This window comes from Rhinatrema bivittatum, chromosome 9 (assembly GCF_901001135.1).
Source record: "Rhinatrema bivittatum chromosome 9, aRhiBiv1.1, whole genome shotgun sequence".
NCBI lineage: Eukaryota > Metazoa > Chordata > Amphibia > Gymnophiona > Rhinatrematidae > Rhinatrema > Rhinatrema bivittatum.
Window position 1 is genome coordinate 109832647 of NC_042623.1, and position 19157 is coordinate 109851803.

Sequence of the window (19157 nt, forward strand, 5' to 3'; positions counted from 1 at the left end):
TCAAAGATGAGATTTGGGCAATGTTCTCTCCATCTAGCTTGATGGACTCTCTACCTGGGTAACATCAAGCTAGGTGGAGAGAACATTGTACAAATCTAATTTTTGGGTGAGTTTCCTCACTCTGAAGGACATCAAATCATTACAAGAGTGCACTGTTCTGTTCGTACGTCTCGCTTTGAATGTCAAAGTGGCCCCTAACCCCCTACACTAATACCTAAACCTCACCTCGAGTATCTAGGTGGGCCTACCATAGGGATACAAATACCTATCTAGGGAGATGCCATTACGTCCAGGCTCTCAGTCTATCTCTCTCTCCCCCCCCCCCCCCCCCCCCAGTTGTTGTATGCAGGAAATACAACAGGTCTGGCACATATCACAAAGTCTGATAATGTTATCACAATTTGCACTAACTTAGCTCTTCAGATTGCAATAAACTTCCCCTTTTGCTATCACATGCGGTACTTACCACATTTTGATAAATCTAGACCTATGTTTGTAAAAAAAAAAAAAAAAAAGTCTACTTCTATCAATAGGCATTGGACTTACTTTGCCCTAACTGTAAAGCAACACTTTTATTATGTTGTTTAATTTGTTTGCTTTTAATGTAAATGATTTCGGGTAATGCAAGCAGCCCTCCTTTGCAACCTTGGTACAGGAGCCCAGAGTCAGCTGGGAGTTGCTATAGCGACCTCGGGCCTCCCCACCTTGTAGCTCCGGGAATGCATGTTCTCTTCTAAAGGTTTGGCGCTCGTCACTCTATTTGCTTGCTCAGCCCGGTCTATTTATGAGTTTTAGAGTTCTACTTTGTGCAGCTTCTATATAAGGTATCAGCAAGAAGTTTAATGACAAAAATGCATTTCCCTGCTTAACATCTGTAACTGATGTGCTTGCAGTTGCAGCATAGCAATTTATAGTGATCCACCGTTACACCAATACATAGTAGATTTCCTAGCTTAGCACTTAATTCTATATCTTTTCTTTACATCTTCACTGCAGTACGAGCATGTATGCAAAATAAATAGATTACAAGTTTATACTGGCTGTTAATTTTTTTTCGGCTGCTCAAGTTAGTTTGCCCGTCCATCTCACCGCCTAAGCTTCTTTAATCTTCTGCCCTCCGAGCACGGTGCGTCACGTGATCATTTTCGCTCGTCAGAGCTTAAAGAAACAGCAGATTTAAGTGAGTCGGTCGTGCGCTAGGCTGTGGGTTAGGGACAGATCTTGAGGCACTAGTCTATTCGCCACCCCTTGTCGCTTCATCTTTAGTAGTGTCAGAGGGCAGTTGCATGCCTACATGCCCTGAGGGACCGATGGCGTGAGATGACGCCGGCAGACCGAAGCTTGGCTTGTCATCCTGCCGGTGTCGCTCTAGGTCACAAGGCAGCTGAGCGCTCCCCGTGACTTCTTCTGAAAATGATTCCTTCCGAGCGGGTTTTTTTTTTTTCTCCTTGCATGCAGGAAGATAGAATAAATCAGATCATGTGAGGTCAGATCCCGGAGAGAGAGGACGCGGGTTGCTGCACCCTGGAGGAGCCGCTGCTGCGGAAGCTAAGGAAGCAGGACACAATGGGGGCGTGGAAGGCAAGGTAGGCAGGGCTAGACAGGGGCCAGGGGCCAGGGGCCAGGGGAGGGGGGGTTGTGGGGGCAGGTAGAAAAGGGAGAGCCAGCGTGGGCGGCCCTCCCTTTTCGGCCAGGCACAGAGCAGCTTCATCATCAGGGCTTCGTCTTCCCTTGTGCAGCATTGAAAACATAGTAGCATTTTGCAGTTCAGGTGGCTGAGTAAGTTTAAGGTTCTGTCCTGGCCAGACCCATGCTGGGGCTCTGCAATTTTCTGCCAGGCTCGGGCAGCATTTAGAAACAATTGTAGCGTTTTGCAGTTCATGTGAAGGAGGAAGCTTAAGACTCAGGAGGGGAGGGGGGAGTTCGGCAGAAGTAACATTGAATACATTTCAGGAGCTTAGGCAGCATTTCAGTGGTTAATGTTCCTGCCAGGCATGGCAGGGCTGGGAGCAACCGGGTACAGCATTTCAGCTTTTTCCTTTTGTGTTAGGGCAGAGTCTTTCCTGAATCAGCCTTGGAAAAACAGGGCACTCCCCTTTCTTTCTGCTGGGCACAGCATGGGGTGCAGCCAGTCCACTAGCACAGCCGGCAGAATTTTTCCCTTTAGTTTCACTTTGGAAATCAGGTAGCCAGGCATGGTGTTCTTTCCTCCTTGCTTTAGCTGGAGCCTGCAGCTTGTTGGTGAACCAAGCTGAACAGTTAAGCAAAGGTATTTAATTCTATATCCTTAAAGGGCCAGCGGTCCTGTATTTATTATTATACGTTTAATTGTATTATTATTGTTTATGTTTAAGGGCCAGCGGCCCTCAAATCTATGTGTTTAACTTTTATTGCATCTAAAGTATTTGTTTATAGGGCCAGCGGCCCCATGGTAATTGTCTTTTCCGCTTATTTATTACTGTTTATTAGAGATGTGAATCGTGTGATCGATCGTCTTAACGATCGATTTCGGCTGGGGGGGGGGAGGGAATCGGATTGTCGCGGTTTTGTTTTTTTAAATATCGTGTAAATCGTAAATCGGGGGAGGGCGGGAAAACCGGCACACTAAAACATCCCTAAAACCCACCCTGACCCTTTAAAATAAATCCCCCACCCTCCCGAACCCCCCCAAAATGCCTTAAATTACCTGGGGTCCAGAGGGGGGGTCCCAGTGTGATCATTTACTCTCGGGCCTCCGGTGCGTTGTAGAAATGGCGCCAGCGCTACCTTTGCCCTGTCATATGACAGGGCAAAGGTAGCGCCGGCGCCATTTTGTTTTTTGTCCCCTGACGTCAGGAGCGTAGGAGATCGCTCCCGGACCCCCGCTGGACCCCCAGGGACTTTTGGCCAGCTTGGGGGGGCCTCCTGACCCCACAAGACTTGCCAAAAGTCCAGCAGGTTTCCGGGAGCGACCTCCTGCACTCGAATCGTTTTGCCGTACAAAATGGCGCCGGCCATACAGTGTATGACCGGCGCCATTTTGTACGGCAAAACGACATCAGGAGCGTAGGAGATTGCTCCTGGACCCCCGCTGGACCCCCAGGGACTTTTGGCCAGCTTGGGGGGGCCTCCTGACCCCCACAAGACTTGCCAAAAGTCCAGCGGGTGTCCGGGAGCAACCTCCTGCACTCGAATCATTTTGTACGGCAAAACGATGTCAGGAGCATAGGAGCGGCAATTCAGATGATCAAGGAGGCAGGATCCGGCATGCACATGGCTAAGGTAGACATAGAGTCTGCATTTCGCCTTCTGCCGGTGCACCCGGACTCTTTCCACTTGCTGGGTTTTCATTTCAAGGGGCAGTTTTATATTGACCGCTGCATACTGATGGGCTGTTCAATCTCTGGGGCATTGTTTGAATTATTTAGTTCATTTTGCATTGGGTAATCGAACAGCATGCGGATAGAAGGCAGATAGTGCACTACCTCGATTTCCTGTTGGTGGGGAGGAACGGCGCTGACTGCTTTAACCTACTGGTCATCACAAAAGAGGTAGCTAGACACTTCGGTGTCCCGTTAGCTGAAGAGAAAACGGAGGGACCAGCTACCACAATTACCTCCCTCGGGATTGAGCTGGATGAGGTGGCCCTGCGGTCCAGGTTGCCTGAGGATAAAGTGTTTAAGCTTAGGGAGGCAATCTCTGAAATGCGCTGCCTTAAGAAGGCCACCTTGAGGCAGTTCCAGTCCCTGATCGGGTTACTTTCGCTTCAAGGGTGATTCCTATGGGCAGGGCCTTTTTTACGCAGGTTATCACTTGCTACGGCTGGGGTGCGTGAAAAAACACCACCGTCTAAGGGTTTCCAGTGCAATTAAGAGTGACCTGGTTGTGTGGGAGACCTTTGGAAAGGACTTCAATGGCATTGCATTGTGGCAGGACCCCTAGGCAGAACAGTGAGCTGGAGTTATTCACAGATGCGGCAGGAGGCGTTTGATTCAGGATTTATTTCCAGGGAACTTGGTGCGCTGAGCGGTGGCCACATCTGTGGTGCCGGCACAAAGTCACCAAGGACTTAACATTCCTCGAGTTATTCCCAATTGTGGTTGCCCTTCTTATCTGGGGAGAGTCACTTGTGGGGTCTCACATTGTGTTCAGATCTGACAACATGGCTGCGGTGCAAGTGATTAATGTACTGTCTGCACGCACTTTTGAATCGAATGCTCTCATCTGGCATTTGATGCTCACGTGCTTGCGCTTCAATATCACCTTTAGAGCAGCCCATGTCCCAGGTAGACTCAATAACATTACTGACTCTCTCTCCCACTTGCAGTTCACAACATTTCACAGCCTAGCACCAATGGCAGACTGTTACCCGACCCCCACACCCGAGATGGTGTGGCTACTTGGCCCTCCGAACTTTGGAGCATGATTTTGCGGTCCTTGTCAGTGAACACACGGAAGAGCTACCTCCTAGCGTTTCGGGAGATGCTAGATACAAGGCTTGAAGAAGGAAAACTGACCCCTCACATTCACAGGTCCAAAACAGATCAATTGAGAGAAGGAGTGAATATCACCCTCCGTGAATGGTATGGCGAGCCCACTTGCCCAGTTCATTGCTCGATAGCATATTGGCAGATACGGTGTACAACATACGGAGGTCCTCTGTTGGTACACGCGTCTGGGGTACCATTAATGAGATACCAGTTTTGTCTGGATTGCAATGGCTTTAAAATCCTTGGGTCTGGGCACAGAGGGCTATTCGTCGCACTCCTTCTGCATAGGGGTGGCGACAGCGGCAGCTAGTTTGGCGAGGTCATGGCAATTGGCAGTTGGCGCTCTGGAAGGTTCAGGAGATATGTGAGGCTGCCGGGTTATTTTACAGGTAGCAGGTAGCCGGGATTATCGACCCTCCCCGCTTCATGTGTTTCTTTTCTCTTGCTTTAATTTGCGCAGATCGTGGGTGGAGGATGTCATTTGCGTGGATGATTGGGCACATAGGAGGGCCCTGCAATGCCCGACAGGGGTGCACCTAGGGATGGCACCTCAGCGACTGTTTTTGATTTGGAAAGGGATGTTGTGGGACCAGTTATTACCGACTGTGTTGGAGCTACGCAATCGCAACCCTGACACTCCTTCGGCAGTCGGCATACATCTCAGCGGCAATGATATGCCCCGTACCAAAAGCGTCGCTCTCACCCAAAAAATGCAGAAAGATTTAATGGTATTGCATAACATGTTCCCGCAGTCGGTGATGGTCTGGTCCTGCATCACCCCTCGCAGAATATGGAGAGGTGAGCGCTCTCATTCAGCGATGGAAAAGGTTAGGAAAAGATTAACAAAGGGATGGGAAAATTAATGCGTGTCTTTGGTTTGTCTGTTACACACGAATTTATAAATGAGTCCAGGGATGTTTTCGACCTGATGGTGTACATCTATCTGACGTCGGCTCGGACATTTTAATTCTGATCTGCAGGTTCAAGTGGTGTTGCACCTTATGGCCGCAGCCTGGGTGGGTTGTTGGGGGGGTCCCCGGTAAGCAGTGTCGCTACCGGAGAACCGTGGCATGGTGACTCGCATTTAGGAGGATCGAACAGGCATTTTGGACTGGGCAAGCGGCCTAACAGATCCGGCGCAGTCCCTCGACGCTTCAACGGCCAAGAGGGAAGAAGAAGGAAATGCTGAGACGATTAGAACAAACGTTCCTGACTTCCACGGTCGGGTGGCCGGACGCTATGGCTTTAACGGCCAAGTGTCAAAGGACAGCTCCATGGCTTATACGGCCAAGGGGTGTGCACCCGCCTCAGCTGATTTTATACTTACCACATAGAAGCGGGGGGTTCGCTGGTCACTAATTTAGTTACGAGTTGTTATGGAGTTTTGTACAGTTATGATGACGTCATTGATATGTTTGCTAATTGCTGATTATTCAATGTCTATGGGCTGCGGCCATCTTTGTCCAATCAATAAAATCTGCTTTTCGGAAGAAGTTACGTAAATTGTGCAGTATTTGGGAAGTGGGAGGTGGGTGGGGGGGTTAAACGCAACCTTTACACTGCCCCACATTGAGAGCCTGCGACTCAGCTAAGGAAGCAGGACACAATGGGGGCGTGGAAGGCAAGGTAGGCAGGGCTAGGCAGGGGCCAGGGGAGGGGTGGGGGTGGGGGGGTGTGTGGGGGCAGGTAGAAAAGGGAGAGCCAGCGTGGGCGGCCCTTCCTTTTCGGCCAGGCACAGAGCAGCTTCATCCCCTCCCACCCTCGCATCTATAAGGGTAGCTAGATCCAGATTAGAGGGCCAGATCCTCTGGTCCTGTCGCAGCCCTTGGCGTTGCATGGCATGGCATGGTGACTGGCAGAAGCGACAAATCCCCCCCCCCCCCGCATTTAGGTAGGATCGAACAGGCGGTTCGGACTGGGCAAGCGGCCTAACAGATCCGGCGTAGTCCCTCGACGCTTCAACGGCCAAGAGGGAAGAAGAAGGAAATGCTGGGGCGATTAGAACAAACATTCCCGACTTCCACGGTCGGGTCGCCGGACGCTATGGCTTTAACGGCCAGGTGTCAAAGGACAGCTCCACGGCTTATACGGCCAAGGGGTGTGCGCCCGCCTCAGCTGACTTTTATACTTACCACATAGAAGCGGGGGGGCTCGCTGGTCACTAATTTAGTTGCGAGTTGTTATGGAGTTTTGTACAGTTATGATGATGTTATTGATATGTTTGCTAATTGCTGATTATTCAATGTCTATGGGCTGCGGCCATCTTTGTCCAATCAATAAAATCTGCTTTTCGGAAGAAGTTATGTAAATTGTGCAGTATTTGGGAAGTGGGAGGTGGGGGAGGGGGTGTGGGGTAAACGCAGCCTTTACACTACCCCACATTGCGAGGAGGAAGCGTTGAAGGTGAGTGTGAGGAGGGCGTGAACCAGCCAGCATGCTTGCCCAGATGTATCCCAACATGCCTGCTCAGTCTTCGTGAATTACTATATCTGAGGAATTTGGGTTTTCTCTTTTTATATCTATATTATATAAAACTGATTACAATTTTGGCAAGTAAATATATAATTTACACAGCACATAAAATATCTCTAGGTTGCAAATTATAAGACTGGCCTTGTTGCTCAAGTGGCTGATTTATTGCCAACCAGGAGTATCATCTTCCACTGTGACAAGAGGGTTTACACAACGTTCTAGTTTATTTTTAATGCAGAAGCTGCCGTTCTTGGTAGCAGGACTTCTTTGAACCAACATTGCCTATTGCTTAGGTAGATTGAGTAAATTTGCTGTTAAAATCTCTGGCTCTCCTTTATCACATGACAGCAACAATCTGAAAGTTTAATGGTAAAGTCAGTCGGTGACACGCTGTTTAGCTTATAGCTGCTGTCAGAATGTGGCTAGTGCAATAAATTGGTCATACTTACCAGTGATTTTTTCTTTCTTTTTTTAAATACTTGCTGGATGCAGCCTCGTCTGTTTCAGATGCTCTGTGCACATATTTTGGAAGTGTATTGTCATTTTTGTTTTATAAACAAAATAGGTTGAACCAGAGGGCTGCATATTAAAGGAAGAGAAGCAACTGGTTCTGTTTGCCCAGATTTTTATAAAATGACATGTACAAAGTACAGACATGGCAGTGCACACTCAGAAAAAGAGCAAGTCTACCCATGGTGATCCTAAGCTCCAAGTTTCTACCTTGGCTGTTGCATAAACTCTTATTAGATCCCATCCTTTCTGTGTTTTCCTGCATGCAATACATACAAATATACCGTAATAAGGCCTCTATAGTAGATGTTTCACAAGGATGTTAGGTATTAAGACAGTTGAGAGGAAAGAAGGTGCTAAGCCTACTACTGATTTTATACTGGCATGACAGAACTCTGCTTTTTGTCAAAAGAGAAGTTCTTAGTAAATTTTAGAATTGTCTCTGTTAATGAGATAGAAACTCAGAATGACAACTTTTAAGCTAGATCTAATTCCATCAAAGATAATAGAAAAAAACAAAGTGTAAACCTGAGTTTAGAAAAAGAACTACAGCCAGTCCTAAAAGAGGCTGTTACTTCTAAGGGAATTCTTTGCAAAACATTTACAAATTCTGCACACAATATTTTAAAATTCTGCAGACTCTATTTGTTCAGATAAAAAAATATAATCGCTTCTTTGAGTAATTTATAATGCAATACAGATAAAAGTTGTTACTCAAGGATTCAGGATTTTTAATGTGTGTGCATATTTTTCCCATCATAAGGCCTTCTCCCTCTAGATTGCTCTCCTAGCCCCCGGGCTCAATGACCCTCTCCAGCTGTCTCCCCATTATGGCTTGAATGCCTTCCCCATGTTTGATCTCTCCGTTCTCTTGGGTCAGCTCCCTAGTTCACTTGCTACCCATCTTCCCCCAATGGCTAACTCCTCTCTCATCCCTTCCCCCCTCCCCCCACAAGGCTTGAACCCCTCCCTGGCCTCTCTCTGTCCCCCCAGCTCTCCAGGCAAGATAATCTAATTGTCTTTCTGAATGCCCCCCTCTCCCCAGCAAGACCTCCAGTTTCTCTGTCTGCCCCCTTAGGATTGATTCCTGGGAGAGGCAGAAAAAGAGAGCTCCCCCTCCTCTAGTTTTCTCCCTCACCCCAGAAAAACCCTCCTGGCTTTCTCGCTGTCAGCTCCTCTTCAGCAAGACCCTCAGCTTTCTCATTACCTTCCACCAAGGTCGCGGTCTACCTTGCTCATTCAGGATCCACTGAATCCCCACAGCTCTGTCCATGCTTGGTTCATGCAGGCCAAGGTAGACGCTGCAGACTCGTCTTTTCCGGCCTTCATGGGCTAATGCCAACTCTCCCAGCTCTCTTCTGATCCATGGAGGCCAGCCTGCTGCTGCTGCTCCTCTCTCATTTCCATCTCAAACCAGTGCCGTTCCTTCCTCCCTTCTGGCCCACACAGGCCTCCACTGCCATTGCTGCTTCTGCGGATTTCTGGTCCCTACGTCTACATCTCTGGGGTAACGAATTCTGTGCAGGCAGGGAATTCTGCACAATTGTGCATCACAGAATTTCTCCAGGAATAGGCAGTTATAAAAAAAAAACAAAACCCAAACAAGGATCCAGTCCTAGAGTGGTGGAAAACTATCACCTGGTATCTAACCTTACTTTTCCAAGGAAAGTGATTAGAAAAATTGGTATGCAATAAGTTATCAGAATTTATTGAGGCATTGGATGTCCTGCACCCATATAAATTGGGTTTACATAAAAGTTATGGAACAGAGACAGTCTTTTTATTATTGGTCAACAGAATATGAATACAGGCAGATCAGGGAGACAACTCCCTGCTTGCCTTATTGGATTTAGCCACCATATTCAGTACCCTTGACTATGACATTTCAATATAGCACTTCAGAACAATTGGCTTGGTTGTGTATGAGGTGCTAGTAAGCACTGAATACCAACAACCAGTAAGAGAAAACTCTTTAATTTTTACTATAGGATATCTTATAATAAAAGAGCAATGCAGCTTACCTTTTCTTGGTGTTTGGGTACTTGCCAGGTTCTTGTGGCCTGGTTTGGCCTCTGGATTTATGGGCTGGATGCTGGGCTTGATGGACCCTTGGTCTGACCCAGCATGGCAATTTCTTATGTTCAATGTAGAGTAAACCATATCTCAGATTTCCCAAGCCATTACAGTCAGTTTTATATATTTCATCGCCCCTAAACTTTACACCAGTGAGTTAGTTTATATATTTGGTTAACATTTTCCAGCTGGTTGGTAGTATTATTTTATCTCATATATGCTAATAAGACTTAATTCTTGTAAGTCATATGATTTCTTGTAAGTTAAGCCCAGAAGACAGAAACTAAACTTAATGCTGACCTTTGATATACTAAACCTTTGGCATTTCCACAGCCTTGGCTTGTGCTGCTATTATCTTTCTGTTTCTTCACCACAACCAACTAGTCTGCCTTCACAGAGAACCCCTCAAAGCACCCTTACAGATGGTCATGTAGGCTCCTTTTTGAAAGACAAAATTCAGACCTTTGTATGGAAAAAGCACTAGGGACCTCAAAGATGGAGGTCATCAGTGATCTGTAATATTTTCAGTTTTATTTAATACATACCTCCCACTGCTGATAGATTCAATTGAAAGTTTTAATATTGAATGTTATGGTATGCAGATGATGTGCAATATTGTATGTCTGTAGGATAAGATCAGTTTATCACTAGCGCATCCCTAGCACCTCTTTTTTTTTGACGGAAGCGGCGGCTGTCAGCGAGTTAGACAGCCGACGCTCAATTTTGCCAGCGTCAGTTCTCAAACCCGCTGACAGTCACGGGTTCAGAAACTGGACACTGGCAAAATTGAGCGTCTGGTTTTCAATCCGCGGGCCGATTTTTTTTTAATTTTTATTTTTTTAAATTATTTTAAACCTTTAGGACCTCCGACTTAATATCGCCATGATATTAAGTCGGAGGGCGCACAGAAAAGCAGTTTTTACTGCTTTTCTGTACACTTCCCCGGCGCCGGCAGAAATTAATGCCTACCTTTGGGTAGGCGCTAATTTCTGAAAGTAAAATGTGTGGCTTGGCTGCACATTTTACTTTCTGTATTGTGCGGGAATAACTAATAGGGCCATCAACATGCATTTGCATGTTGCGGGCACTAATAGTTTTGGGGGGGTTGGATGCACGTTTTCGATGCGCTATTACCCCTTACTGGATAAGGGGTAGAGCTAGCGCATCGAAAACGCGCGTCGAAACGCGGGGTAACAATGCGCTCCATCGGAGCGCACTGTACTGTATTGGCCCGCTTATTTGTTGTGTTGTCTCAATAGGGCATGCATTGGTGGTAAACTGCTGTCGTTTTGTAAGTAGGGCTATTGCGCCTGGTAGTAGAGGGAGTTTGTGTTGCTGTTATTGAGATAATACCAGAATATCATACAAAAACGATGAGTTGTACAGGGAATATTCTAGTTCTGCTTTATACCCATTACTGAGGGGTGGGGTTAGTCTTGTGACTGTCATGTTTAGTGTATCATGCATGTGGGAAATATCTATCAGGTGTGTCCCAACAGAAAAAAGATTGAGAAACACTGGCCTAGTATATTAGGTGTTGATCTGACCCCAATGGAAATAGTTCATTCATTAGGAGTAATCATTGATTCCTCTTTGTGACAAGTCTCAAGTCTCATTAGTGGCTAGATCTTGTTTTTATGTATTTATGTTTGATTCATCAACTTTGTTCCATATTGGCTAGAAAAGATATGGCTACTCTAATCTACTCCTTAGTGATCAATTGTATCGATTACTGTATTTCCCAATATCATAGTCTTATACGGAAGACTTTGAAGTATCTGCAGCTCCTTCAGAACACAGCTGCCAGACTCCTGATAGGAGGAAAATGTAGTGACCACATCAAACTGATTGTGAGGGAGCTGCACTGACTTCCAGTGGAGAATAAGATTAAGTTTAAGGTCCTATGTATAATTTTCAAATCTTTGAACAAGATACTTAAATGATTTATTGGTACGTTTCTAGCCTGCAAGGACTTTAAGGTTCTTTCAGAAGGATTTATTAGAGGTTCTACCAGCTTTGAAAGTAAAATTTGTAGAAACCATGCAAATAGCATTTTGCCATTATGCTCCAATTGTCTGGAATGAAATCCCACAAGAATGAGTAGAGACAGGTTACATGACATTTAAAAGGATATATGGATTTATCACTAGATCTTTAATGAGGTAGGTACTGAATTTAAATATGGTTTTAATTCTGATATTAGGTTGTGTGTGAATATATTTTTATTGCTTATGTATTTATTACTGTATGTTAGTTTTATGTATTGATTGTATTTGACTATACTATAAATTTGTTATCTAACTTGAGCATAGTGTGAAAGGTATGAAATTTCAAGTATGAATGAATGAATAAATGTTTAGGAGCCAGTCAGGGAGCAGGAAAACACAACAGAAACCAAGTGAGGATCTGTGCAGGCAAGAAGGCAGGGACATATCACAGGAACAGGCCAGACATGGCTTCAGGGAGCAGGTTCAAGGAATCTGTGTTTTTATAGCAGCAGAAGCTAGTGCTGCAGAAGGGTTTAATATTACAGCCAATCAGGGCTAGTCCATGGTAAACTAATGAGCTGGCAGGCAGCTGGCCAGAGAAAACAGGTAACTTTACCAGAAGATGCTGAAACCTGCTTTGGCCTCCTTAGGAAGATCTGCTGCTGCTTTATCCAAAGATTGTAAATCGCTTAGGCCTATTCTGTGTTAAGCAATTAACAAATGTTAATAAATGCAAATCAGAGGCCTCTGATTCAGGATTGGCTGGGCCTGTCAGGGAGAAAACAGGGACTACAATAGTTCTGTAGTGGCTATAGAGGCAGCAGGATTTAGAAGAGCAGCTATGGGTAACGTGGGAAGTGATTCCATAACAGAAGGTAGGTTTATTGCGGATTCTCTGTACATAGTGAGACTCTCACTAGTTATGATGATCACAGTGAGAAGGTATTGCTGTGCATAACTGATTGCTCCCTATAGCATTCGGAGCATCAGCATCTTTATTAATAGTACAATGTTACACTCAGGATGTTCATAGCAATATTATCTCATTGCAAAGGAGGGCTCTAGTTGTCTGTGCCAGTGTGTATAAGAAACCTCACTCAAAATTAAATGCAATTCTGAAGTGCTGTTGACATTTTCAGTAATGATATATAGTGACTGACAGTCATGGATGGCAAATACATCTCTAAAACAGCAACAAAAGATCTTTTCCCATGTTTGCCCTGTCTTTAATTAATTAACCAGTTAATGAATAACTCTCCTTCCTGTAAAGATGCAACACTGGCAGCTCAGATGTAAAAGCACGCCTTTGTCTTAGAAGAATCTACTCAGTTCCTCCAGTGCTTTCATGCCCTGGCAGCTCACAACTGTATTTAGCAGAGCAACCCAGGGTTTGAAGAGTCTGAGCCTCATCTGCCCACACACGGGCCCTGGCTCTACCACGCCTGCGCTGCATTAAGCTGTACACGTTTAATGTTGCGGTTTGCCATGGAAGGATGCTGGAGACGTGGCCTCTGGATCTATCCCCCATGTTGAGAAAGAGCAGTCTGATCGCAAGCCCCTCTCACCACCTGCATGATCAGCTCTGGGGTGGGGATAAGGCCTGTATTGAGACCTGCAGGGCCGGCGGGCAGGATCCCCTTGTTGCAGCTCATCCTCTGGATTCATCCTGAGTTTTTCCCGTACTGTCTCATTTGACCTTGTCGAAGGCGCGCATCTTCTGCAGCAGCTCCGAGGTTTAGTAACTGGCTGCACTTTATTGTATGCTGGGGTACCAGTGACCATGTCCTTTAAAGGATGGAGTTAGAGTTGAGTTAGTGAATATACCTGGAAACATCTGAGATCAGCACGTGAGCGGGGAGGGGGAGGCTCTACTGGCTTTCTTCCATCTACCGCTTTCTGGTAACTACTTTCTTACTATTCTCTATCAGGTAAGAAAATAGTTTCCAACCATTGGTATCTCTGGTTTGATTTTCTGGCTCAGTGTCTTTTTGTTCTTTTCTTTTCTTATCTTTCTTTTTGTTTTCTGTCTCTCCCTGATGTTCACCTTCCTTTTTTCTTTGTGTTTCCTTCCTTTCGTCTTTCTCTTTCCTTCAGCAGTGGACATTTTAATACTTTCTCTTCCTTCTTTTCCTGTCTCCTTATTACCTCTTCATCTTACTTACTCACTCTTCTTTCACTACTCTTCCTCCTCTTTCTACTGCACTGTCTCCTTCATCTCTCAGCCCTTTCCGCTGACATTATCAGCATGGATTCCTTCCCCCTCCCTAACCCAGTGTTCTCTCCTTCACCATTTCCTTCCATCCTTGGTCCTCACACTCCTTTCTTCCCCATTCCCCACCTTTTTTCTCCATCTCTTTGCTCTTATCTTCCTCTAATTTAACCATCTCTCCTCCCTATTGCCTTCTCTCCACCATGGACGACACTCTTGCTCTCTCTCCTCTTGCTGTCACCTCTCATCCCCCCTCACATTCTTGTTCTCCCACCCTCTCCTCGCACTCTCTCACACACACACCCCTTTCTCTCTCCTCTCACTGCCCCTCCCAGTACTTACTCTGCTCTCTTCTTCACTACCACCCCTACATACTCATAGTTTTTGTCTCCCTCTTGATCACACACACACACACACACACTCTTTCTTTTGTGCTCTCCCATCTATGCTTTCCTTTCCTTCCCTCCATTGCTCACATTCTTGCTGTTGCCTCTCCTTCTCCTTTACCCTGGTCTATGAAGGAGATGAGAAAGTTGCTCCTGCACCTCTTGCTGCTGATTGGTTCATTCTGAAGAAATGCAACCAAATCCCAGAAAAGAGAAATTGTCATCCATTTTTGGTTTTGATGGGAAAGTCACCTTGGTTTCCATAGCATAGGTGTAATGGGTGTGAGTCCTTGTTGCTGTGGAATAGTTGACGCTGCCTTTTAGGCAAACCTATGAAGCTTATGCCGACAGCTGGTGAATGCACCCTGAAGCGAGACAGGCTGGGGGAGCTTCACCTATACCAGCTGCTTCCCCCGCAGGTTGAGCCCTTCGGTTTTGGCAGCCGGCAGGGCTTGGGTGGCTCCCTAGGGCGGTCCAAGGGCATGCTGGGGTCAGAACAGGCAACAGACTGGAGAAGCCGGGGGTAGACCAAGGTCAGGGCATGCGGCAGACAAGCATGGTTTGGTCCAAAGCTAGAGGTCAGGTCCAGGCGGCAGGCAAATGTCAGGTCTGAAGCTAGAGGTCAGTTCCAGGGCTAGATGTTAGTACCAGAAGATCAAGCTGGAGTGGACAAAGACACACAACACTGGCATGAGGAGACGAGGTTGGACGAGTCGAAGCTGGATGAGGCAAGGCTAGTGAAGGCAAGGCTGGGTGAGGAAACAAGGCAAGAACAACAGGAACCAGGAATAAAAAAACAAAGAGGTAATGTTATATGGTAAATACAGTATACTATGTTAAGTTGAGAATAGGTGCAGAGTAAAATAAAGTTTGCTATCATTAAGGATTGGAAGAAAAAGGCAGTTGTCTCCACTTGATTCCAAGTTGAGTCGAATTTAGGCAATGCTGTTTCATTATGGTTTGCTGTCGCATATGGTTATACATGTTAATGTTCAACAGCAATACATTTATAAATAAAAAAAACCCCAAAAAACAAAGAGGAACCAGGAATGTAGGAGCAACACGCACTGCAGGAATGCTGCTACTCCTTCGAAGGACCTTTATATACTGGAGGTTCCGTGATGTTGTCAAAGTACACCAAGGCTAGTTCCTGCCTCATGGCCTTTAAATGTCTGAGTGTCTGGCGTGCATGTGTCTAGGTAAGGCTAGAGGAAAGGTGACGTGGCAGCATCTCAAGCCACGCCCAGCAAGGCCTGGATGCTGGCGGGTTCCAGCATTGAAGACTTGCAGCAGCTGCTCACAGGGCAGTCCTGCAAGCTGCCAAATGTAACAATAGGAAACCATAAAAAATGGTATAGCACTATGTAAGTTCATGGAACCTTATCTTAAATTTTTCAATGATTGAAACTTGAGAATGAATTAAATCAACATATCCTTCTTTATTTAACAATTGCTTGTAGACAAATCTTTCGGTCCCCCGACACGGACTGTGTTTCGCCACAAGGGCTGCGTCGGGAGGGACAAAAGCCCAAAAAGTGAAACGGTAAACGCTGTGACCTGAATATGTTGAGAATGTAATGGAGCCCTGCAGAGGAATTCAATTCAACTCACAAGCATAATATTCAAAAAATCTAACGGCAACTCCTTTCGGGAGTATTTCTGAAGAGAGGAGAGGCGTGTGAAATACTCTGTCGGGTGCAACAACCAGTATGGCGACTCTGCAGCCCTGCAGTCACAGCATTTACCGTTTCACATTTTGGGCTTTTGTCCCCTCCTGACGCAGCCCTTGTGGCGAAACACGGTCCGTGTCGGGGGACCGAAAGATTTGTCTACAAGCAATTGTTAAATAAAGGAAGGATATGTTGATTTAATTCATTCTCAAGTTTCAATCATTGAAAAATTTAAGATGGTGAGAAGCATTTTCTGCTCTTACCATGTACTCTGCCACTGGCCTGAGAAAAAGAGGAGAGGAGAGCTGCAGCAGAAAAGTGAGTAGAATATCTGAGAGGAAGAGGGGAGAAGGAATGAAACAGGAATGAAGGAAGATAAAGAGGGTGACAGGAATCCATAACTGACCTGGTTAAGGGAAGTAAGAGTAGATGGCAGCCTATCAGTGGGGGGGGGGGGGGGGAGAAAGGACTAGGGGAAAAAGGAGAGGACCCTCAGGAATCGAGCTGGGCCAATGGTAGAAAGAGAGGGAGAAATAGAGAGATGACTGCTAGAGATCGAGGTGGGAGAGAGAGACACAGCAGCTGGTGTGGCTATGACATTAAACACAAAAGTTATTTAGGGGCGACACCTCTCCTTTGAAAAGCAGGCTATCGTTTTGCTTTTTCTAAAATATAAATTTTGCGACTATCCTTTCTCTGTATGAGTTTGTAAGAATCATAAAAGAAAACAAAGTATAAAAAGCAGGCTAGAAGGGGGGGGGGGGGGTCAGTTTTCAGGGAGGGTAATTATCAACACTTTTTTTCTATGGGTAAACACCTGTTTACCCCCATGGAAAGGCGCAGGGTTAGGTTGGGGAGGAAGAGTACCAAAGGACTGGCTTCCCCCCCCCCCCAACGGTGCAAACTTTCAAAAGGAAATTCCATGGGCAGTTTTCCCTCTGAAAATTAGAGTGCAGGTCTGCAGGTACCGGTGCTGATTTTCTGCTGGGTTCCACTAAGTTACCAACCTGGAACATTTTTCAGCTTGCTTCCTTTTCCCCGTTGCAGCTGGAATGGGAGGTGGAGGCCACTGCTGGCTTCAGCCTTCCATTTTGGAAATTCCCCTCCTTATCTATTCAGTTTAAGGCAATCAACATTATTTGATATTAAGTTTTTCTTCATTATGAGTGATTCTGGAGTACATATCATTTTAATTTCTTTTGTTACATCAGGCACAAATTAAAGAGACGTGCGTGGGGGGGGGGTCTGCAGAACTTTTTTGAGGCTGAAAAGGGGTCCACGTTTCCTGAAAGGTTGGGGCACCTTCTTATAGGTGTTTCAGGTGCTTCGCAGAAAGAAATAGTAGGGAGGGGGACCTGGCTAGTTTTTGCCCTGGAAATAGATCATGGTTTGTTGTACTTTGGCCAGAAAGCAAGTGCTAGAGTTACGTAGGAAATCATTTTTCTCTCTTAAAAGTCAGGTCCTTGCGATGGAGGCCACATTATTCTTCAAATTTCCATGTGACTGTATTATTGAATTTCAGGGCAACAGGTATATTTTTTTCTAGGTATTACAGTTACAGAAGTTTCTTTCTGATAGACAATTGAATGGATCTTGAACATCTGGGGTGAAAATAGTTCCTAGGGCATAATAAATAATTTTGTTTTTTTAAGGTATTAAATTTCCTCTTTTTTTATACATTATTTGCTGTTTGGATCCCTCTAGGGAACTTGAGTAATTCTGATGTTTATTTTCCTGTTTTCTTCTCTTTGTTGTTTGTATGTTTTGTTTACATTTGTAATTATTTTACTTTTCTTTTTTTCGCATTTGATGCTAAAGGGAAAAATGTTTTCATAACTAATAATAAATAAGAAGCCATTTTTAAAAACAAAATCACTGGCCATACAGATAGACATGGCTTAATGGAGAAGAGTCAATATGGTTTTAGCAATCTTTTGGAATTTTTTGAAGGTGGGAATAAACATATAGATAAAGGTTGATTATAGTGCATTCGGAGTTTCAGAAGCATTTAACAAAGTTCTCCATGAGAGACTCCTCAGGAAATTACAGTGTCATGGGATAGGAGGCAGTGTCCTATTGTGGATTGGTAACTGGTTATAAGGCTGGAAACAGAGGGTAGGAGTAAGTGATCAGTTTTCCAAATGGAGAAAGGCTGTTGGTGGAGTACCACAGGGACTGGCAGTAGGACATGTGCTGTTTAACATATTCATAAATGACGAGGAAAAAGGAATGATGAATGAGGTGAAAAAATTTGCAGATGACACACAATTATTCAAGTTTGTTAAAACAGCAGCAGCTTGAAAGGAACTGCAGAAGTATCTTGCAAGACTAGGGACCTGGGCAACTGAATGGCAGATGAAATTTAATGTGGCAAAGTGATGCACATAGGGAAAAATAATCCCAACTTCAGGTACATAATTCTGTGTTCTTTATCGGGAATCACTACTCAGGAAAAGGACCTTTGAGTCCTTGTGGACAATATGTTGAAATCCTTGCGACAATGGTCAAAGTATAAATTGGAATGTTAGGAATGATCCAAAAGGAATGAAGAATAAAATGGAAAATATTATATTGTTTCTGTATCCAGCCATGGTGCGACTGCATCTTGAGTGTTGTGTGCAGTTCTGGTCAACGCTTCTCAAGAAAGACATAGTGGAACTAGAAAAGGTACAGAGGAGGGTGATAAAAATGATGAAAGGGGATGGAACATCTCTCCTGCTATGAGAGGCTATGTATGCTAGGGCTCTTCAGCTTGGAAAAGAGATGGCTGAAAGGGGGCATGATAGAAGTTTATAAAATCATGAATGTATGGAGCAGGTAAATAAAGCACATCAAACCAATATCAAAAAGTTCAAGAAAGATCTAAAAACTTTCCTTTTTCATACAGTCTACATTAATGATCATCTTTATCAACAATCCTTCTACAATCAACTCAACTAACCAAACCCAGGCACGAAAGAAAAAGTATCTACAACTAGCATCAACCATATTCATTACAATTTGGAACTTATAAGAAGTAATGATAGAATCCCTCCTTTATGATAAATTAATACTATTACTGTTACTTCCCTTTTTTCCCTTTTCCTCCCTTTTTCACCCCACCATCTTCCCCTTCCTTCCATTCCCCCCCCCCCCATTGTAACTTTTTTGTAACTATGTATAATTTATCTGTTTTTGTTTGACTTTGTAAACCGTTATGATGGCTGAACCGAATGACGGTATATAAAAATGAATAAATAAATAAATTTACCCTTTCAAATAATGCTAAAACAAGTGGACACTCCATGAAACGAACAACCAGCAATTTCAGAATAGATCATGGAAAGTAATTTTTCACTCAGCACACTATTGGGTGTGGACTCTGTTGCCAGAGGATGTAA

The 19157-nt window shown here is 44.9% G+C and overlaps 1 protein-coding gene across 4 annotated transcripts in view; it reads left to right on the forward strand.

Annotated features, from left to right (window-relative positions):
• The first annotated feature begins 1471 nt into the window (after positions 1 to 1471).
• TMEM117 (transmembrane protein 117) overlaps positions 1472 to 19157 on the forward strand; it is a 636987-nt gene continuing 619301 nt past the window's right edge. Inside the window, exon 1 of one of the 4 annotated variants that reach the window (XM_029616183.1) lies at positions 1472 to 1586. The gene's annotated coding sequence lies outside the window, so the exon portion shown is untranslated. The other 3 variants (XM_029616185.1, XM_029616186.1, XM_029616184.1) reach the window with 3 other exon arrangements.